Here is a 22,106-nt window from a genome sequence, read left to right on the forward strand (position 1 = left end):
TGTGACCTCTGACTTACATCAGCGCACAGGCATTCCCTAGTCACACCTTACAAAGACCCAACTTATGGCTATGCAAGCATATTGCAACAGTATAATGACAGTTCATCAATGATACAAGAAACATAATTAATAGATATGCATATTTCTCCTGGACATGACCAACCCAGCTAACAAGGGACGTCCTGGGGACGTTCGGTGACATTCCTATTTGGTCCCCTATAGGTTATACCGTGACGTTATCCTTAGAACGTTATTAAAGTTCCTAAAAGCTCACAATTTAGTCTGTGGTACCAAAAACTTGCATTTGAGCGAAGTAATACATTAGTCATAAATAATTTGGGGATGTACCATCACTGATACAAAACATTTAAGCTGGATCCAGCCTATCCAACAGTGGCGGAACCAGACTTTTATATATGGGGTGGCCAGGGCTACTTCAGGGGGTCCACAGACCAAGACTGAAAGTGTGTGTAACCCTAACCTGGCATCTAAGGAGTGTAAATTATTCATATGATTGCTGGTGAGAAATATAAATTAAAATTCACTTAAGCCTGAGTTCTTCAGTGTGGCCTAATATGGTCCGCTAGGGTTACTTTAATCAAATTATACATTTACTATGAATAGACTGTGTCTCTACATCTGAATTGCAACTCATTTATTTCTTACACACACTGTAGTGTATACAGGCTACTCACAAACCGGAGAGACTTTGATCACTCTGTTTTCATGAAAACACTGTATAATCTGGGTCTTACCAGGTTAGATCCTTCTTTTACATTATAACATAACTTTTAGTGTAGGCTATACTCACAAAAAATGCCACAGCCATCAAAACAAGAACACTTTTAAAGTGAGGCTTAATCTTGGAAGAAACTTTTGTGTAGGTTTACATGTGTGGTTTACAAACACAGGCTAAACTAGGCATGTGACTGACTGACTAGTATGTTCCTCTGAGGTCTTGGGGTGGTGCAAGGACTGGGGTCAATTTTCACCTGATCCTGTCTGCTCAGTTTTTTGAAGAAGTTTGTTATCTCACCCTTTTAATGTTTGAAGTGTACACAAAGCAAAAATAACATGTATGCTTACATGTCCAATTACCCACATTTGAGTCCAATCTCAATCTTAAACATATTCCCATTATTATCTTCAATCAACTACTAGATCATGGCTAGCCCTACTCTGAAATACGTATTTCGAACAGGCATTATACAATTACGGAGCCCCAGACATGACATCCGAAAAAAACATATATATTGTTCCCACGAAATAGTCAATCGTTCCCACGAAATACTAATTAGTTCCCACGAAATACTAAATCGTTCCCACGAAATAGTAAATCGTTCCCACAAAATACTAATTCGTTCCCACGACGTAAGTAAGATGTAGTAAGATGAAGCTGATATCCTGAGACTGAAGCTATATCCTAAATTCCTTAAATATACATTGGCATTATATTCTAATTTGTATGGCATTCAGACCTTTATTGATTTAGAGTATCTTATATTTTTTCAGATTGATGAAACTGTCATTCCACTAATGACAGACAGTGACCTAGCCAAGTACATCCCCAAAGCTGGGGATAGAGTCTCCATTGTGGCCTTTTGCAGACAAGCAGCAGTAATGCAACAAGCACCATCCAGGAAAGAAACCATCCTTTCAAGGCTACGTCAAAGACTCTCCGGAACTGAGGGGACACCTAGAGCTCCACAAAAGAGAACATCTCAGTGGACAGGAAATGCAAATGCCAAATGGAAACTGAGGCGGATTGAGGTTGGCTGGATGAATTTCGATGTAAAAGAGCAAAGGTACAAACAGGTGAAGTCTGTAAACGGGGGAGGAACCAGGCATCTCTCTGTTGACAAAGATGAAACAGTGGCAGATATCAAAGTTTGTGGCTGAAAATCTTTTCTTCCCCAATGGCCTTTCCAAAAAAAACAAAAGTCTTTCCCACTATTCAACTCATATTGAGAGCTCCCAGATAAATGTTGAGATGTCCAATGGAGTAGAAGAGTTGTATGACCAAAGCAAGGTCAAAATGCTCTGACTTTATTTGTACACCAAAAATGAGAGGACAGCAGCCCACAGTAGGAGAGGAGGAGGATCTCATAATAACCCAGCCCCCAGTGATAGATCTTACTGAACAGGAACAGGCTGTTGAGGATCTGTTGGTGGAAAACAGAAATTCAGAGTCACCAAATGACGATGAAACTAATTATGGAGCTTCCTCAAGTGAAGACTTGGAACTGAATGACACATTACCGTGGGATGGTATGCTAACTCTGGGTTCGGAGGCAGTTATTATAAGTGGGGATGACAGGTTGGATGTAACTGTGGATGAACCAAACCTTGAAACAGCAGACAAAGAGGATGATGTACCTTATCAAAAAGTGGATGAGTTACTGTCTCATCCGGTGCTTGCAGGGGATACCGATGTTCCAGCCCAAGCATTTCCTGAACCACAACCTTCTCCTGTAACGCTGATTGTAAGAAGAGGTCACTGTCTCAGTGACTTGATCAGTGCCTTTAAGGACCCAAATATTCTTACAACTGAGGTCAACATCACAATGCGTTTACCAAATGGAGAGCTTGAACAGGGTGTAGGAAGTGGTGTTTTGCGAGACTGCCTGACAGAATTCTGGATGGATTTCTATGACAGCTGCACACTGGGGGTTGAGGTTAAAGTCCCCTTCATCAGACATGACTTTCAGTGTGAAGAATGGCAGGCTGTAGCTAGAGTATTTGTACTTGGGTGGAAACAAGCTGGTTACTTCCCAGTGAAACTTGCAGTACCATTTCTGGAAGAGGTATTGTATAGTTCGACAACCAGTAGTTTCAAGGATTCACTTTTGCTGTACATATCACAAGAGGAAAGAGCTGTCCTTTTGAAGGCTTTGGAGGACTTTCAGTCAGTGGACACAGATGAACTTCTCGATGTACTCGATGCATATGAATGCAAGCAAGTCCCTAACAAGGACACACTGCTCCCTGTTTTAGCACAGATAGGACACAAAGTAATCATCCAGGCCCCAATGTATGTCATTAAGTGTTGGCGTCCTGTTGTGGGCTCTATAGCTAGTTTACTGCCACCAGAGGGTCTGCATCATTACATTGCACAAAAAAAAACAACTGCAAAAACAGTGAAGCAGCTTCTAAACTTCCCAGAGGAGATGACAACAGCCCAATCAACAGCTTCTCACTATCTGAAAAAGTACATCGGGGAAATTGATCGCAACACTCTTCAGCTCTTCCTTCGGTTCTGTACAGGATCTGATCTCCTGGATAAGGCCATACTGATTGAGTTCATAGAAACCACCAATTTCCTCCGCAGACCACAGTCCCACACATGTGGATGTGTACTAAAGGTGCCCACTGGTTACCACAGCTATCCAGATTTCCGTAGTGAATTTAACAATATTCTGACAAGCTCAATGTGGGTAATGGATGTGGTGTAGGTAATAATACAAATAATAACACAAAGGATGTGACAGCTCCTTGCTGGACTGGATGGTGTTGTTATTTTAGCTCTGTAGTTCTGTGAGCCTTTTATGTCGGGCATTTTATTTCATCTGCTCTGAAAGGGGTTGCTTTGTTCTTTCACATTCAAATAGTTAAAGGGATAGTTCAGTTTTTTGTATTACTCCAGTTAGTGCCAAAAGAAACCTAGTCTAAGACTAGGTCAAGCACTGACAATATTCCAAGTAAAGCGTACAGTTAAACTGTTTTGGAAGTGGGACTTCTTTAATGTGGCTAAAATACATTTTTTGTTGCTGTGTTACTACCTCTGTTCTTAGCAGTGTATGACTCTGCTTTTAAAAACTGGGAGCTTGCTGACCACTGTCTACTACTACAAGTATTATACTGAGAATGTACCTCATACTACCCCACTTTTTTACAATGATCCCTTTTGTGTTATACAAAGTTGTTTGTAGCAACCCCATCAGAAACAAAAATGTGAGCCTTGACTGATTGTGTTAAGGTCTTTAAGACTAAGTGAGTTGTTGACAGAGGTACTTTAAACTTTCAAGTAGTATTATTTTGTATCTATGAACCTGGCTAACAGGAGCCTTGGAACACAGTTCCTATCCTGTTAGTGTACATACAAAATACAACGTGTTGCTTTCAGTAATAGTGTATTTTAAAAGGGTCAATAAACTTTTAAAGTTTGTACAAAAGTCTGATATAATCTCTGTTACATTCTATACACCTTCACACCTTTCTTACGAAATGGTTTCAAACATGCAGTGATTTGTTATGGAGGACACAATTTATTAAACGTAGGATTGTTTTGGTTTAATTGTTCTGTTTTATTCTTGACCACCATTATTTAAACATTAGTCTTGCTTTGCCATACTTCCACAGTGCTGCGGAGGAAGACCATCATAATGCATGTACATAGGTCTTCTTGTTTAATTGATCGTAACAATAGACCATTTTTGTTGTCATTACCAGTCTGTGTGGTTGCTGTCCAGGGTGCTACTGTCCTTGTTAGAGAGGGATACCGTTTTTTTTTATGTTAACATTTGAAGACAGTTTAAATCACACACTAGCTGATGCCGGTAAGAAGTCAGTTTGTCGATTTTTACTTAACTACTTAACTCTAATGCAGAATACCAAAAATACATAAAACACACAGCTTTAAATGTTATGAACATAGGTATTGTAGCAGATGTACTGTTTACAGTTTGACAAGATAATTAAATCAGCATGAAGGATTATAATTCTAGCTAACAATAGCTATCAGGATGAGTTCAACTATTGACAGATTGCTAAAACAGTATGGTATAAGGTATTTTCTGATTATTTTGACACAAGAAGAGCAATATGTCTCTGTTTATCTAAACTTCCAGCTCAAATAACTGTGGACGAACCAAGTCCCTTAGCTGAATATATAAATCAAGTGACTGGGACATGGTAGATGGGTACTCCAAGCCTGCTTCCTCCATTGTTATTGTGCACAAATCAAACACGTCCGCATCACATGGGACTGAATTTAAAAATGTGCAGCTGTCTTTACATGTGGTCAAATCTTCAGTAATTGGAACAAGAAAGTCTTCTGTCCCCCAAAGGTGAGGGGCCATGTACATGACATCAGGTATCCCACTGGGCACGTTGGTGTTCTTGGAGGGCCGTATACGGTGAGCATTCCAAACATCCCGTATATCATTTAATACATCCTGTTGAAGAAACAATAACGTTTAGGGTATTAGTAGGCCTACAAATTATTACACAATTTCAACATGGATTACGTACAATGCCCACAAAGCAGGGCTCCTGCCTTATATTGAGTGAGAAGAATAATGAAATAAAATGTTATTGTTAGCCTATGTGTCTTATTTCACAACAGTCTAAAGAACCAGTAGGCCTACATCACAGTTTAACATAAACGCAACTGGCCTACATTTCTAAGCTTACATGAAGGTAATGCAAGTTGATGGCAGAGGTTCTTCTCTTTACCTGAATGACTGGCATGAAGCAGTACTGTATTAAAGCTTTGTCCAGAACATCCCCAGAGAAAAAACCCTCATCCTTCAGTTCTCCTAGAAGCGTGATCCATTGTTCGATTCCTTCTTTTCTCATCACTCCCCACGAGCTCTCAATTCTCTGGTTTGCGGTACTTGGCCCTGTGATGTAACTTCTCTCCGCTGCTCTGTCATCTACATCATCTCTCCGTAGATACCGCTGAATGTCTCGAACCACCACATTCTCTGTGCCCAAGTCGGTTCGTACGAGCCTTGAGCAGCCCCCACAGCGCTCCACTGCTTCCATAAAGTAGCCCCCAATAACTTTCGGGTCGCTGTTCGTGAAGGCGGCCCGCAACCAAATTATATTGCGCGAGAAGCCATCGATGCAGCCATTAACCCTTTACTGCCTATTACAAAATTCCGAACATTCCATATGCTGTTGAAATATGATATGCATATTAATATTCATATTTTATGGATTTTCATATAAAATCATACACCTTAACTGTTTATACCATCTTGAAGAGGAGAACTAGGGGATTTTTATCATGTCAATGAATATATGATTACTTAAGGCAAATCATATTTTATCAAAGTGGTTTCAGGTAGATATTTTTAACAAAAACTTCTCCATCCACCATACCTCATCAGACAACTGAATTTGTCACCACTTTAATTACAAGATAGAGAAAAACTTTGAGTAGGTGGAATATCCACAAGTCTGTGGGCAATGTAGAACAGAAGACAGATTAGAAATACCTTATTTTGATTAAAAGTTATGACCATTCTTGTGACTAGTGGAGACATGGGGAAAACCGGAATTATCCTGTCCCAAAAGCAGCTAAAAGCAGCTAGCGCTTTGGCTAGATACTCCTCTCGATAAGTAAAAAACGTTCGAGTTTCTTCCACAATCGACCGAATTGGCCAAACAAGGCATGTACATTTAGCTTAGAGTATACATAATCTACCTAGTTAATGTTGTTTTTCGAAGTTTTTTAGAAATCTGCTCAAATCGAAGCTAAACAGTGCTACTACCGTCATTGCTGCCTGTCACAAACGGCCAAGCCGGACACGTCATTCTTTCCTGAAAACACTCGCGTCACTCCCACAAACAAATTCTTCGTAAGTAAAAAGTTGAGACTTTTAATAGACAATATTGACAACACATATTAAGGAACTTGTCTTAACTCATAATATCGTCTCCGATTTCAATTCGAAGCTGTATATCTAACACTGTAGGCAATCTCCCATGGTCTCCGCTCTGGCTCCGCCTCAGAAAACAATGGCTGCCGTTGCAGACGATAGATTTATTTCCCCCTCCCCCTCCCACTAACCCCTTAACCAATGATATGTGCTTTGAGCTTAAGTTGTCATGAGTATCTGGCAGTTTTCAGAAATAAAATCGGTGATTGGATGGCAAAGTTATTAAGGCGGGTTCTATGGGTCTTTTTCGACCCATATTTGAATGGTCCGGCAGGAAAGGGCATATTCCGTATGGCTTCAATTTGTCGTACGAGTCTATGTGCCACACAAAGTTAGGTCCTTTAGCAAAATACTGCCTCCTTCTGAGACGTCTGGTCTGGTGAGCTTGGGAGCTGATGGGGTCCAGTAGAGAGAGGAGGATCCTGACGTCTTCTTTTCTTATATAGATACCTTGTTGTATACACTTTGTATACATCCACCGGTAACCGTGATCCTTTCCAGGGCCTTTCAGTTGGTCAACAATGAAATCTATACCGGCGTCCAAGTCGTACCTTCGCCGGTAAAGTATCCGGGCTCTCAATATTCGGTGTAAATGCCTCTCGGTAATAATGATTCCTTGCAATACCAGGCTTTTTAGAATGTCTTTGTAACTCATTCCCAGGCTAAAATACAATTCAATTAAATCGTCTCTGTCCATAACTGCACCTTTAGCTTGCTCTGCGAGTCCCGTCCCACACAGATATTAAAGCAAACGCACAAATAACTATTTCGTGGCCACGAAATAGCATTTCGTGGGAACTAATTAGCATTTCGTGGGAACGAATTAGTATTTCGTGGGAACGAATTAGTATTTTGTGGGAACGATTAACTATTTCGTGGGAACGATTTACTATTTCGTGGGAACGAATTAGTATTTCGTGGGAACGATTTAGTATTTCGTGGGAACGATTTATTTGAATTTTTTGGATGTCATGTCTGGGGCTCCGTATACAATAGCTACAATACAGTAACTATCTGACTGCAGCGTTAATCTTTTGTAACGTCAATAAATTGATAAGGCATCTCATCAAGGAATCTTAGCAGTTAAAAGTACAAAAATAGTGTAGTGACCATAGAGTTAATCTGGCAGCTACTTCTGTCTTCCAAGATGGCGTCCCCATTCATTTCTATGAAAAGTGCTCAGTGGCGCAGTGAGGCTCTATGCGGCATGTAAGTATCGAACGCCGATTGTGCCAAAACGTCTAAACTCTCGAAATTGACGTCTGTACACGTCTGTTTTTGACGTCTGTACACGTAATGGCGTCTGTACACGTCCGTTTTTGACGTCTTTACACGTTTAAAATTGGGTGCTACCACTTCATTTTTTTCTGAGGGGAAACCAGATAACGATTATTGCAAGAGTGAAAACCTGTCCACACTCAACCAATCTTGATTGAATTAAGGTTAAGAAATAGGCTAATATAAATTGGCAGTGACATTATCAACAACTGTAGGCTATTTTGTAAGTTACTGAAAAAATTATTACGTTTGTATACTATATCATATTCACATTTCGAAAAAGGCATACATTTCAGTTTGTTAAAATGCCCACTAGATGGCAGTGTGTGTGCACAAATAGTAAGGGCAAAGCCTCTGGTCAATGTGATGGGTATAGCCAAGGATAAATTGTGGCGCAACAGCAAGCAAAATAATATTACAATAGAACAGGTTAGGAATACACAGGGTTGAAGACAGCTGGACAGTACACAGAGAAGCCTTATTCAAGTAATAAAACACGTAATACCTATGGCAATATACAAGTAATATCCAACACAGGGAATGTAAAATATACTTTTAATGTAATTGAGAGTAAATGAAATGTACAGGGTCTGTTTTTTTTCCCCAGGATAGGGATGGGAACTTATCAGTAGTAGTGGTTCCCAACCCTGGTCCTCAGGATAACGACCCATTCATTTGAATCAGGTGTGTTGGAGCAGGGAAACATCTCAAACATGCAGGACAGGTCTATAGAGGATAGAGACTTGTGTTATGCTGGGTACACACATTTTTATCTTTTTAGATTTTTAAAATTTGAGACCACAAACATGAGGACAAGAAAATCCTAAATGTAACCTTTCTGATCCTATAGTGTGTGGTGTTTGTCCTTGGGGTTCCCCTCACACATCATGATTTTGGAGCGGCTCCAACGTTCTTCCGAGCAAGTTCGGCCACTCTTAACACACCTCACATCAAGGGAAAATCGGATAAAATAATCTGTAGATAATCGGGACATAACCTAGGATTGTCGGGACATTACCTAGGATTGTCGGAAGGGGAAACTCGGCCCCAAATCAGCCCAATTATCTTGTGGTGTATACCCAGCATTAGTCAGTGCATGTTTGAACGGGGTTGTAAATTAGTGGAGCAAGGAACAGAGTGCCATTAATTAAACCTGAGCAAGGAGGGCATTATTAATGGCCCAGATAATGTGATCAGATTTAATCTCAATGCTGCTATGTTGCATTGCCTGAGCAGCACCTTTGGCCAGATATCTGGTGCATTCCTTTGCCTATTTGGTAGGCCATTGAATGTTTGAATCCCCTCGACCATACATGGGGCATAGCGCACACATTTCTTTTTTCACTCATACAAAACTAATCTTTAATAAATGTGTATATGACCTTTCATCAATTATTTACAATCTCTTTGCATGCTCTGCACTTGAGTCATTTTAAGCTATGGTTGCATTCATCCCTGTTCCCAAGTCGAGGTGCATCATTTTTGTAAAATTAATGACACTGTACAGTTTGCCATGAAATGCTTGTTTTGTTGACTACAAAAACAAATTGTAGGCTTATGTGTTGCATCAGCAATAATTGGGAGCTCAATCAGGTGTCAATTATTCAATTAACATGCGTAGGCTTCAGAGTCGCATATTTATGCATAAAGTTGAACACATTGTTTATGAAATGTCTAAAGTTGGCCAATTTAGATTATGTAGGCCTACCTTAATATTTTAACCCAAGGGGGTTAGTATAGCCTATTGTGCAGTGTATATAATGCACTGTATATTTAAACATCAGTTCTCTGCTTTTTTTTTTTTTTTACTGTCGGAGGCCGAACACACCACAAAACAAGGCTACAGCAAAATATAGGTTGTTGACTTGACTAGGAATTAATTAGCCTATGCACTATAGAGGCTTAATTATTATTGTTATAACATGTTTATATTACATATTTCCGGTACAGCTAGAGCTCGCCTTTCTCTACCCAGAAGATGGACTGGCCAGGTTCCTAAATGCAAATACGTGCGCGCTGGTGCTATACTTCAGAATCAGAAGGGATTTCATTCGCCATGAATGTTTGCACAAACAAGGAATTTACTTTGGCAGGGAGGTGCATACATTAAATGTATAGGAATATTGAAACTTAAATATGTGGACTAACTATACAAAAGGAGCAAAGTCTAGCTAATACTAAGGGGGGTCTAGCTAATACTAAGGGGGATAAAAACCAAAAAATAAAATATAAGTAGCCCTAATTTACAATACCCTAAAAATACAGATAGTGCAAACGATACAATAGTGCAAATTGCAATGTGCAGGGTGTCATTGTGCAGATTGTGATTTAAAGTCAGTATGAGTCCTTGGCCTTGTTAAAGAGGCCAACAGCGGATGGGAAGAAACTGTTCTTGTGGCGTGAGGTTTTGGTCTTGATGGACCGCAGCCCTCTGCCGGAGGGGAGTAGCTGGAACAGGGAGTGTCCAGGGTGGGAGGGGTCGGCCACAATCTTCCTCACTCGCCTCAGGGACCTTGAGGTGTGCAGATCCTCGAGGAAAGGCAGATTGCAGCCGATCACCTTCTCAGCAGTGCGGATGATACGCTGCAGTCTACTTACCTGTGGGTGAGACTTATGACACCTTTAAAAGGTGTATCTTGGAATAGGTTAGAATAGGTTCTGCAGATCAGTTTGGGGAGGACTTAATGTAGTCGTAAATTAATTTTATCTTACATAAACACGTGTTTTGTTCTGTTTAAATGGATGGATTTCAAAGGCGTAGTTACATAATGCAATAACATTAAATACAAACAAAATTGTATATGGTCTGCTCATCTTTATTACATTGACGTGATTGAGACTGCTTACTCATTCCAAGGCCTATTGACAATGTGATTACAACAGTTAAATTATGTGTGTGTGAACTGTATTTAAGAAAGGACATTGAGGACCTGATCAGTTCCCAAACTGTCTATCTCTACCCAAACAATTTGTGTGTTGCCTGAGATGTCCAACTGTTCGTAACTTGGTTGAAATTGGTTTAGGGGAACCACAACTCTTTGTAGCCAGTCAAAGCCAAGTGCAGCCACCCCTTGGTCAGCCACCCCCTGGAACTGGCTGCTCCAAATATACCTTGGATACCAGTGTGATGTTGCAACTGTTGTGTAAGACAACCTTGCACAAAAATTTGATATGGTGACGTGTATCTGGCAGTCCTCAGGTCACGTTTTATACGAGGCAGGTAAACAAAGTGAAGAGCCCAAAGATGACTTTCGTTGTTGGCAATAATGATTCCTTCATTTTCTATATAGATATGTAAACAAGGAGTGCTAGACATACGTTTCAAGTCTTATTGTCAGGTACACAGAACACCACAAAGTCAGACTGGGCACTGACATTTTTGGGACAAGACAATGCAAAGCAACCTGGCATAACATAATAAGTACTTAGATTACATTTATGATAAGCTAAAAAAAATATGATAAATTATAAACCTCCTAAATATACAAAATAGTATACAATATATTAGACCTCTAATACAGATAATGACCTATACTAACCTTACACCTATACTAACCTAAGACAAGTGGGGTACAGTTAGTGCAATATTGCTGATAGTGCAACCAGTAGCTGAAAGTGACAGTGTGTAAAGTGACTAGTGAGAAATGCATCAATGTAAAGTGGCTAGTGAGATCTATCCATGTAAATGGTCATTCAGAAGCCGGCCGGCCCTTGGATAGAAACTGTTGTCCAGAAGGCGGCAAAGATGGGTGGTAGCAGTCTTTTAGAATCCTGCCAGCTGTCCAGAAGGCAGCGGGGTAGAGACTGAAAGATGGGTGGTGGCAGTCTTTTAGAATCTGCCAGCTTTCCTGAGGCATCGTGTGTGGTAGGTGTCCTGTAGGGCTGGGAGCTTCCTGTCGATGGTAAACTCAGCAGACCTGACCACACTACGTAGGACTCTGCGGTTTTTTTTGTCACGCCTCTCCAGACATCGCCCCACAGTCTTTCAATGCGTTGATTATGAGTGCTCCCTCCGGTTGATCCTCGGAAGACATCCATGAGGAGACAAATGGCGTTGTTTTCCCCTCCATAGTCAGATCTGACTCTGGATGGGACACCAAACTGGGCGACTGCTTCCGAAAACAGGTCCATTACATTCACATTTATGCATTTAGCAGACGCTTTTATCCAAAGCGACTTCCAAGAGAGAGCTTTACAAAAGAGCATAGGTCACTGATCATAACAACGAGGTAGTCCCAAACATTGCAAGCAGCCAAAACATGAAGCATACATTGTGGAAAACTAAACAAGTGCCAAAAGGGAAGACCCATAACAGCATGCAGTTATACAAGTTTACAAATAAAAACAACATGAACCACAAAAAGTGCAGGACTGTACCTGTGGAAGAACAATCAATAGTAAAATATCTCACAGTGAGTACAAGACTTAACTTCGTTATAACTAACCTACAAGAGCAACAAGTCACTCAATAAGAGGCATTGTGATCCTGGAGGAAACTAGCAACAGGTCTAGCCAAGCATTCCTAAGTGCCGTTGTACTCCCGGAACAAGTGTGTCTTGAGCCTTTTCTTGAAGGTGGGGAGAAAGTCGGTGTCCCTGATGGAGGTGGGGAGCTGGTTCCACCATTGAGGGGCCAGGCAGGAGAAGAGCTTGTGTTGGGACCTGGCAGTCTTGAGCGGTGGGACCACCAGGCGGTTGTCTGAGGAAGACCGTAGGTGACGGGTGGGGGTGAAAGGTGGCAGGAGAGACTTGATGTAGTTGGGTGCAGTCCCGTTCACTGCTCGGAAGGTCAGTACCAGGGTCTTGAATCTGATACGGGCGTTGATGGGTAGCCAGTGGAGGGAGATGAGGAGCGGGGTAACATGGGAGCGTCTGGGTAGATTGTAGACCAGGCGGGCCGCTGCGTTCTGAATCCTCTGAAGAGGGCGGGTTGCACATGCTGGGAGACCAGCGAGCAGCGAGTTGCAGTAGTCCAACTTGGAGAGGACCATTGCTTGGACTAGCAGCTGGGTGGAGTGCTCAGACAGGTATCTCCTGATCTTCCGGATGTTGTAGAGGGTGAATCTACAAGACTGGGAGACTGCGGCAATGTGGGCCGTGAGGGAGAGCTCGTCATCCATGGTAACCCCAAGGTTCCTGGCAGAGGATGAAGGGGTCACCGTCGCAGATCCCAGGGTGATTGACAGATCATGGGAGATGGAGGGTTTAGCCGGGATGATGAAAAGTTCTGTTTTGGCGAGGTTCAGCTGGAGGTGGTGCTCGGTCATCCAGGCAGAGATGTCTGCGAGGCAGGCCTCAATCCTAGCTGAGATCCCCGGATCAGTCGGGGGGAACGACAGGTACAGCTGCGTGTCGTCAGCGTAGTTACAATGTCCATTACAATGTCACTTCTGTTGTTGTTAGAAGCCTTCAGGAAAACCACCAGTCGGCTGAACCCATCGATTCCTCCATGGATTACAATCCTCCGCCTAAGAGAGGAAGGAAGGGAAAACAAAAAATTTCAATTGCACATCTTATTTTATAAATAACAAAAAAAATATGAATGGCTTGAATGCAGCTAAAATGATTTGTATACATTTCTGTGCAACATGTTGGGTGTTTAACAGAAAGAAAAGTCCAACCTCTATTCCATTCATGTGAAGCTGAAAATCTTATTTTAAATTCAAAACTAATAAAATAATCAGCTTGTCATTGGCTAGGGACACAGTTAGGGCAAATTAACGAATCACAGTAAAACAAGCCACTTACTTTAAGAGCTTGTGGTTGCGATCAAGATGCCACAGCGAATTTGACCCTGCCACTCGAAGCCTGTGGGACATACTCCGAATAGCAGCACCTTCAGATCAAGTGCATCATCTGGTCTGTAAAAGATGAAATTGTGCTGTCTATGGAAGACAATGTATACATATTAGGACTTAGATACATTTTTTACATTCATCCCTAGTAACTCAAACAATGTGTTTAAGGAACAGTGACAAGGTAGCTATGTGGTACAAGCGCATGACAGTTTTCTCTCCAAAGATATGGGATATGAAAGAGTTCTATCAAAGTATATCAATTTCTTCATGAAATGTATAGAAAGCGTAATTCTGCAGTGTTTCATGTGCTTTGTAAATAAACAAAATAATTGTGTAGGGCTCAGTGAGAAAGGGGTCACATTATTCAGATATTTCCTGAACTAGTCCTTCAATTGACACATACCTTAACCGTCGGTTCACTCTTCTTCTTGAGACACCCACGATCTCCGCAATCTGTTTAGCAGAGAAGTTAAAGGACAACAACATCTGCAACTACTCTTGGGCGATTTGGTAAACCGGCCTTCCTCCAGTCTGTCCTCCCATTCGAGGTACGGTGAAACCAGAAGCAACTGCAGTTAAAGAGAAAAATGTTAGAGGCATCGTGTTTTGAATCTTGCTTCTTCAGATTATGTTTAATCTGACGAGTACATTACCAGGTTGTTGTTGTTGTTAGCTTCCCGAACTAACTCGCTAATGAGCAAAAGCATCTCATCCACCACTCCAGATTGATGCAGTCGCCCTCTGCTCCAGCGAACGCTCGTGGCCATTATCTCTAACCTGTTAGCATGACAAAATATATTAGTGGTAGGCTAACTACAACAAAGCTTGTTAAACAACTCTTTGAGATTGCTGGCTTCAGTAACATAACCGCATTCAGTAACGCAATATTCAAAGCCTTATAAGGTCTAGTTTAGCGGCGTTAATTTGATCTTGCTCATTATTAAAGAGTTAGCACTACAAGTGTGTTGACGAAAAGTCAGGAGCCCAGGGGGGTGTTCCATCAACGTCGATTAAGGGAAAGCGAGACTTATTTCGCCAAGTCTCACTAACTTTAGCGAGAGTTCCGTTCCATGAAGGTGGATTATTCTAGTTCTAGCTACGTAATCAAGGTTCGAAACTAGCCTGATCCGTGTCAGGCTAGAAGTCAAGCTAAACTAAAGTGTTGCAAATAATTTCAAAAAGGCGGAAACAGAATCTCAAGACAGTTCCGTCGAGTAAATTCCTACGCGCAAAGCACTTTAGTCCGTGTTCGGAAACGTAAATTCTGACATGTGCAGACATGAATGATTCACGTGTTTAGGCCTACTTCATCTCCCAAAAATATATTAATTTAAATTAACATGTTAAGAAATAATGTCACTTTAGCTGTTTTCAAAAGCCATTGGTTAATTGACATAAAAAATAAGGCCTTAGAAACTAAGCAGAGCCTCAAGACGAGTTACAATCAATTATGGCGTATCCGTTCTTTGACAAGCCTGTGGTGGATGAAGGTGCTCAGATTATACTAAGAGTGTTTATCCTACCAGCCCCAAGGGTCTTCAGAGACAGTAATGCTTCCCTGACCAGTATCTGTGGAAGAAGTATAGGTTCAGCAGGCCCAGCATAGTTCATCTAGATCACAGGTGTCAAACTCAAGGCCGGGCCAAATGTGGCCCGCCACGTCATTTTATGTGGCCCGCGGAAGCTTAATGGGCTATTGAAATAAGTCTACGCTGCTTTACAGCGTGCATTGACCATAAACGACATCTCTCACCATGCATTTCGATTGTGTTACAGCAAAGTGACGACATCCCGCCTCTAGAAAGCAGTGTATGCACATCAGTGTTAAACGCAAAGTTTAACTGGGTGAAGGCGAGCATGGTTTGAATGACAGCACTCCAATGCAGCCGGTTCTGCGAACGTAGGCTACCCCATGTGCATTTTCAGCCAAGGTCCTAGGGCATTCAACCCAAGTTGGTATAGCTCTCGAACTTGGCAAGAGTACTCAGCCAAGCTAGCATGTTTCTGCTTCCCTTGTCAACAATTTGGAGCCAGAAATGATGAAGACCTTACCTTCATTAGACAAGGTTTTACCAATTGGAAAACGGCAATGTTTATTTTACATAAAGCTCAAAAAGCTATTCTGCGTTCAAATGAAGGGCAAAAAAAGTTTTGCTCTTGCGCTATGCGCGCTTGCATTTAGTCCCCAAACACTGAGAAAAATATGCAAATTTATCCTCCAAGAAAAACAGCAGATTGTCCAAGAATTAAAAGGCGGAGTTCAATTGCAGCATAATAGGCCCTATGTTCACAAAAGCTACAACAAAAACACCATATTTTTACATCGTTACTGACGTTACATCGTAGTTACAACTGGCCCTTTGACGGCAACCATAATGCTGATGTGGCCCTCGGTGAAAATGAGTTTGACACCCCTGATCTAGATAGATTAGAATTAAGAATTGTCATTCTTAAAAATATAAAACATAAATAATATATATATATATATAAAATAACACTTTAGCAACTCTTAAGGATGGCAATGAACACATAAGAGCAGCCTACCATCCTTCATAGAAAGTAATAGAAAGGAGAGTAGACTATAATGGTAGAAAGGAGGGTAGTAGACTGCAGTTTATGTATGTATGCCTAGACTATGTAGTCTGCAGGAATCACACACAAGGAAGCAAATGACCCACTGTAGCCAAGCCTGGACACTGTTCAGTCTGTTTGCATCTGTCTATGTCTTTGCATGTGGGACATTCTTGAACTATGCCAGAAAATATGAAGGGTATACTTTGCTCCAAGCAGTACCTGAATATTATCATCAGTTTTTCAGGTAATCTTGAAACACAAAGAATCAATGAGACTCTTTATTCAATTGTAAAAAGTATTTTCATTGTTTAAAGTAGCCTATATGTTGACAAGCCTCTATATTACCTCTCCTCTGGCTTCCCCAATATTATAGGTGCAATATACTGTCCCCATGGGTGTATCCAGGCCCAGTGGAAGACTCAGGGGGTGACTGCCTGGTGCCCCCATGGTTGAAAGTGTTTCTAAAATGCCTTCGAGTGGCAAACATTAGACCAAGTGCCCTACTGTCTGCCATTCACATTGTGAAATATGCTTGAGTGCCCAGGATGCCCCACGCAATAAATGACAGTTTGCCCTCTGTAAGTGTAAAAACATGTCTCAATGAGTTCCTTTATAGTATAGAAAATGTGATGCAGTACCCTATAAGGTGCCCTTATAATGGCCTAAATTGGACTGTTCCCATGCCCTTACTTCCAATGGAAAAGGGTGCTGTTATGAAGTGCCCTTTATGCTGCCCCTACATGACAGTGTCCCAAATGTTGCCCTTTCCCAAAAAGACAATTAGATGCTGTGCCCAACAGTCTCCCCTAATGTTCCCAGTAGGGCATGCTTTCCCAAAGTGAGTCTGTCACTGTCCAAGCCCCCTCTGGATCTGTGGAGGCAGACTATGTTAATTGGAAATACTCATTATATAATAATGATAGTCATGCTAAGCAATTTTAAATGACTGTTCTTCCAAACAAAGTGTGCATTTTGGGTCACCTTTTGATCTAAAAAGTAAATGCTGGATCTGTGCAATACTAGTCATTTCAGTGAATCCCTATTTTAGTCATGGTTATCTTTCCCTTTTTTATCTTAAATCTCATCATTTAGCCTGTCAGTTAATAAATGCGTGTGTAAAAGTTATTTTGAAGTAGCCTAATTTAAAACATTATTAGCCCACATCAAGTGCAATTAACTATGGCTTTCTTCAGTGTTTTGAATTTTATCCTACAGTTTTCAATTGCTGCCACGTTCTCTTTTGGGCTAATATTATTTTCAATCTCCTGTTGAGAATATTGGCCATAGGCTAGCCTACTGTCAGAACGGTTTCAGACAGCTCATCAAATTACGCTAATTATCAGTAGGCCTAAATGCATATATATATATATATATATATATATATATATATATATATATATATATATATATATATATATATATATATATATATATATGTTAAGTCGATTTGGTAGGTCTACAATTTACGCATGTTAACGGTCGTAATGGTTTGACAAGTTGTCACCCTTGCCATGGTAATTGCGGCAACATTGCTCTTTTTGGGGACAACTCCCAAAAAACTCTAAAAAACAATTTACGCTGCTGAAACAACACCTCTCTGCTGCTTTACGCTTTGCTTTTTGCGACATAACTCCTCTTTTCGACTATCGCCTGATCTGGGCTGCAGAGTCTAAGGCTGTGTTCGAAAACTTAGACAGCTGTCTTAATCCTTGATGTCTTACTAGACAGGTTTCTAACGAGACAGCTCTCTTTGGGGTAAGGTATCTTAAAAACCGTTGTTTTCGAACAGCCTGTTAAGACAGGATGTACGTCATCGCGCTGCGTGTACTTGTGTGCTCGCACTAGCGCACTTTGTCAGACGGCAGTCAATTGCATTGAGTTTATTGTCACACTAAGTCAAGTTAAGCTTTATTTAAACTTGTGTTAGATATAGGCTCAATAGCTCATAACATTTGTGTTTGTATTTCACTCATTTGATAGGATTATGATAAAACGCAGCAACTAGCTAGTGTCTGCTCTGCACTGCGATGCTAGGTACTGTACGTTATCGAAAAATTCGGAGCAAATTTACAAATTAGGAGTGTTATCAATAAAATAAGTACATTTTCAGCAACTACACTGCCCATTTCTCGATACATTTTTATTCAGATGCTGATTTACAAGTACCGTTTAGCTGAAATATGAATTGTAAAAACTTAGAGCAATGGCGGTCAAAGGATTCTGTTTAACTTGTTGCTCACGGTAACCCCGCGCACAGAGTTGTGGGTAATACGTGCTGCCATTAAGACAGCAAGGCAGCTCAGATGCTCTCTTAAAAAATGACCGTTATGTGACGTATTTCAAGGTATCTTATTAGACAGGAAGAGAAGATTTAAGACATTTCGAACAGACCTCGCTGTCTTAAAAGGAAGGAAGGACGCATTTTAAGACATGTCGAACACAGCCTAAGCTTATTGAGGTCTAGCTTGAATTAGCGTTGCTTGTTAGTGGAACGGAACGTTAGTGGAACGGCTTGAGGCTTAAGTCTAAGTTGACGTTTACCCAAGTGAGACTTATTCGTGTTAGCGCGACTTGCGTTAGCGACGTTGATGGAACACCCCCCAGGAGGACAGGACTAGCCAACAGCTATACAAAACAAGTAACTTGGCTTAACGTTGCTAATTGATAGCTTACCTGGTTAGAACAGTCTGTATGGAATCCTGGTCATCTGAAGATAAAAGTCGAGTACAATCTGAAAAAGTCTGGGCACAATTGTTGAGAAAGTTTGTGGTCGTAATTTTCTGAGATTTGCCTCCACCAGAATTCGAAATCACACACAACGTGTTCGTCTTCTTCGTTGGTTTTTTGAATGGCGGCTGGCAAACAATGCATAGGTGCATCATCGCCACCTACTGGACGGGAGTATGATACCGGATAAACCGCACAAGTGGCTCTCCCCCACACAAATGGACTGTCCCAAATACTAAATGATAGCTACCAGAGCCATAGAAAAAGAGAGTTGCGACACTTCCATAGACTCCCATTGTTATCGAGGAATGCGGAAGTTAAGCGTGTCTCATGCAACCTATAGTTCCAAACATTGTATTTTCCACCATTGAACCCCATTCATTTTCAGTGTCTACAAAGTAAGTTAGCTGGTAAATTGATGAAAATCATGCATTTTTTCATATTTCAACCACCACATATCAATTGTTAGGAGTAGTATTTCATATGGCCAACTTAAGATAAACATTTTCGTAAGATTATAGCTTGTTAGATTCTAAATGCAGTTAGAGCTGTTAGAGCCATATATGGCTTATGGGGTCCGAAGCAAGTGAGCTGGTAAATTGATGAAAATCCTGCATTTTTTCATATTTCAACCACCATATCAATTGTTATTAGTAGTATTTCATATAGCCAGCTGTAGAGAAAATGTATTGTAAGATTATTGCTTGTTAGATTATAGCTTGTTAGATTCTAAATGCAGTTTGCGCTAGACTATAGTAGAGCTATGCAACACTTTTACTGTAGCTAGCTAAAGAGCATGTGTATCAACCAGAAGTTCGTTGGTTTGTAGTCTGTCAAATTAGTTCAAGTTATTGGTGTTCTTTGGCATACACAGTTTACAGAATCTGCTCTTATTAGCCTATAGTACATCTGATTATAGCTAGCAACAATGAATTGCAGATTAAAGCCTTGGGTCCCCTATCGTCCAGCAACGCTCGGCAGGAATTTCAGGTCCACTCAATAGCTAGCTTGTTAATTAGCTCAACTAGATGCATCTACTACTGCGGTCTAAGTTTTGTGAAAAGCAGACATTAAGATCACCTGCTCACTACAAACAAAAGGAGTGGAAGAACACTGGACATATTGTACAATAAAATGTTTTATTGAATTGCAGTTGGTTGCCTTGTATATTCTGTTAAATTTTTTTCTGTTGAACAGTTGCCGGTGATCATGGTTAGATTCAACTTGCATCAAGTACAAACGTGTTGTTAATGTGGTAAATTGTAAGTGGGCTGATGAAGAAAAAAAAAGTTGAACAAATCCCATTTACTTCAACAGTCGAAGGTTAAACGTTAAGTGGAACAATATAGGCTAGCATAGCCATTTCCAGCTCTGCTTCACAATATTGCGTTATGCATTATAAGTTAATGTTATACATACATGTTAATAAAGTAGCATACATACATGATACAACACACCAGTAACCAATTGATATTGTGTTAATATACCGAAAATATCCTTGAATCGAGATGGTGCTGCTGTCGGTCCCGCCGAAAACCATTCAAACACGTTGACAGCAGTGGGTTTTCATTTAACTACAGCGAGCTACCGGAACCACGTGACAAAAAAGCTCTAGCTTTTTTCCTGCGTTTCACTGGCAGTGAGTGTTCACAATGTTGTAGTTCACTCCATTGTTCACCAAAAACATCAGCGAGGACTGCCTAATGTAGATAAGAGTCAGCTGAAGATAGCCAGAATATCGGATTTCTTCAACTGAGCCTGTTTCATTCGTAATTTGCCTGAGAAAGCGACTTCCGTTGGCCAGCTCCATTGAAAACCATTCAAAAAAGTTGACAGCAGTGGGGCTTTTTGGAACTACAGCGAGCTACATGAACCACGTGATCACGTGTCGGCGAGATCAAAGCGTGTCGCAACTCTCTTTTTCTATGGCTCTGATAGCTACGTAAGAGCCCACATGGTCACAGTAGGACTACGTACAGCCTCGCGCAGACACTACGTTAAAAGGGGGGTGGTTATGTTGAAGCCAACCAATAGCATGGAAGCATAAATGGTCTAAACGTGTACAGACGTCAAAAACGGATGTGTACAGACGTAAATTTTTTACGTCTGTACACGAACGAGAGTTTAGACGTTTTGGCACAATCGGCGTTCGATATGTAAGGAACTTCTGCCAGCGGCGACGTCGCAGCGACGCATGTTCGAAAGTATACAAAATACTTACGCCTACTAAGTGCGTCTGAGATAAGTACGTCGTCACTAAGCCGTCGTCGCCACACAACACACCTACTAAGTAGCTACGTCGCCACCATCACTGACTTCTTTTTTCAAACCTTATTGAGTGAAACAAAGTCGCAAGGCTACATGTTTAATATGTTAAAATGTCTTTATTGAGAGCTATAGTGTAAGAGTAGCCAACTGTGCACAGTCTGTAGCTTAGAGGATTTTACAACAGGTGCAGGGGGTGCTTTTGCACCCCCTACTGTAGGGATGAAAAAAATTACATTTTCAAACTAATGTACACAAACAATTAAAGGTTTTTAGAACATGTTAAAGTGATGTCAGAGTTGTATGTTCTATCAGGGTGTAGCGGGGTCTCGTCGTGTTAAAATAGAAATAATTAATTTATCATAAAGTTCGGGGCACCACCCTAATATTGGTTTAGGACATTAGGGAATCCTATATTTAACCTGTAATAATCAGTCTCATCTTGTAACATCAGTGAACACGCACGTCAAAATATCTTTACAATGAATTTATTAAAGTAAGGTAAACAGATCTTATGAACAAGTTAGATTATGGGTTTGATATGAGTTATTGGTTTCAATTAACATAATGAAATGGACTAACTTGAAGAAAGACAGAAATGGTAAGTCAACGATTACATCCTTACAAATCATAAACAGAGCTCACGCCAATGCCAAGTCGGGGAGGAAAGAGTGTTAGCTATAGTTACGTTAGATCAGGGATTGATCAATGAGGTTAAGGGCGGTTTGCGCCAAAGGTCCATTTGAAGAATTGGAGGTGAAAGCGCGGCTGCGCTGCCGGGTCGTGTGGCTGAATCTGCG

This window comes from Hypomesus transpacificus, chromosome 2, assembly GCF_021917145.1.
Source record: "Hypomesus transpacificus isolate Combined female chromosome 2, fHypTra1, whole genome shotgun sequence".
NCBI classification, from domain to species: domain Eukaryota; kingdom Metazoa; phylum Chordata; class Actinopteri; order Osmeriformes; family Osmeridae; genus Hypomesus; species Hypomesus transpacificus.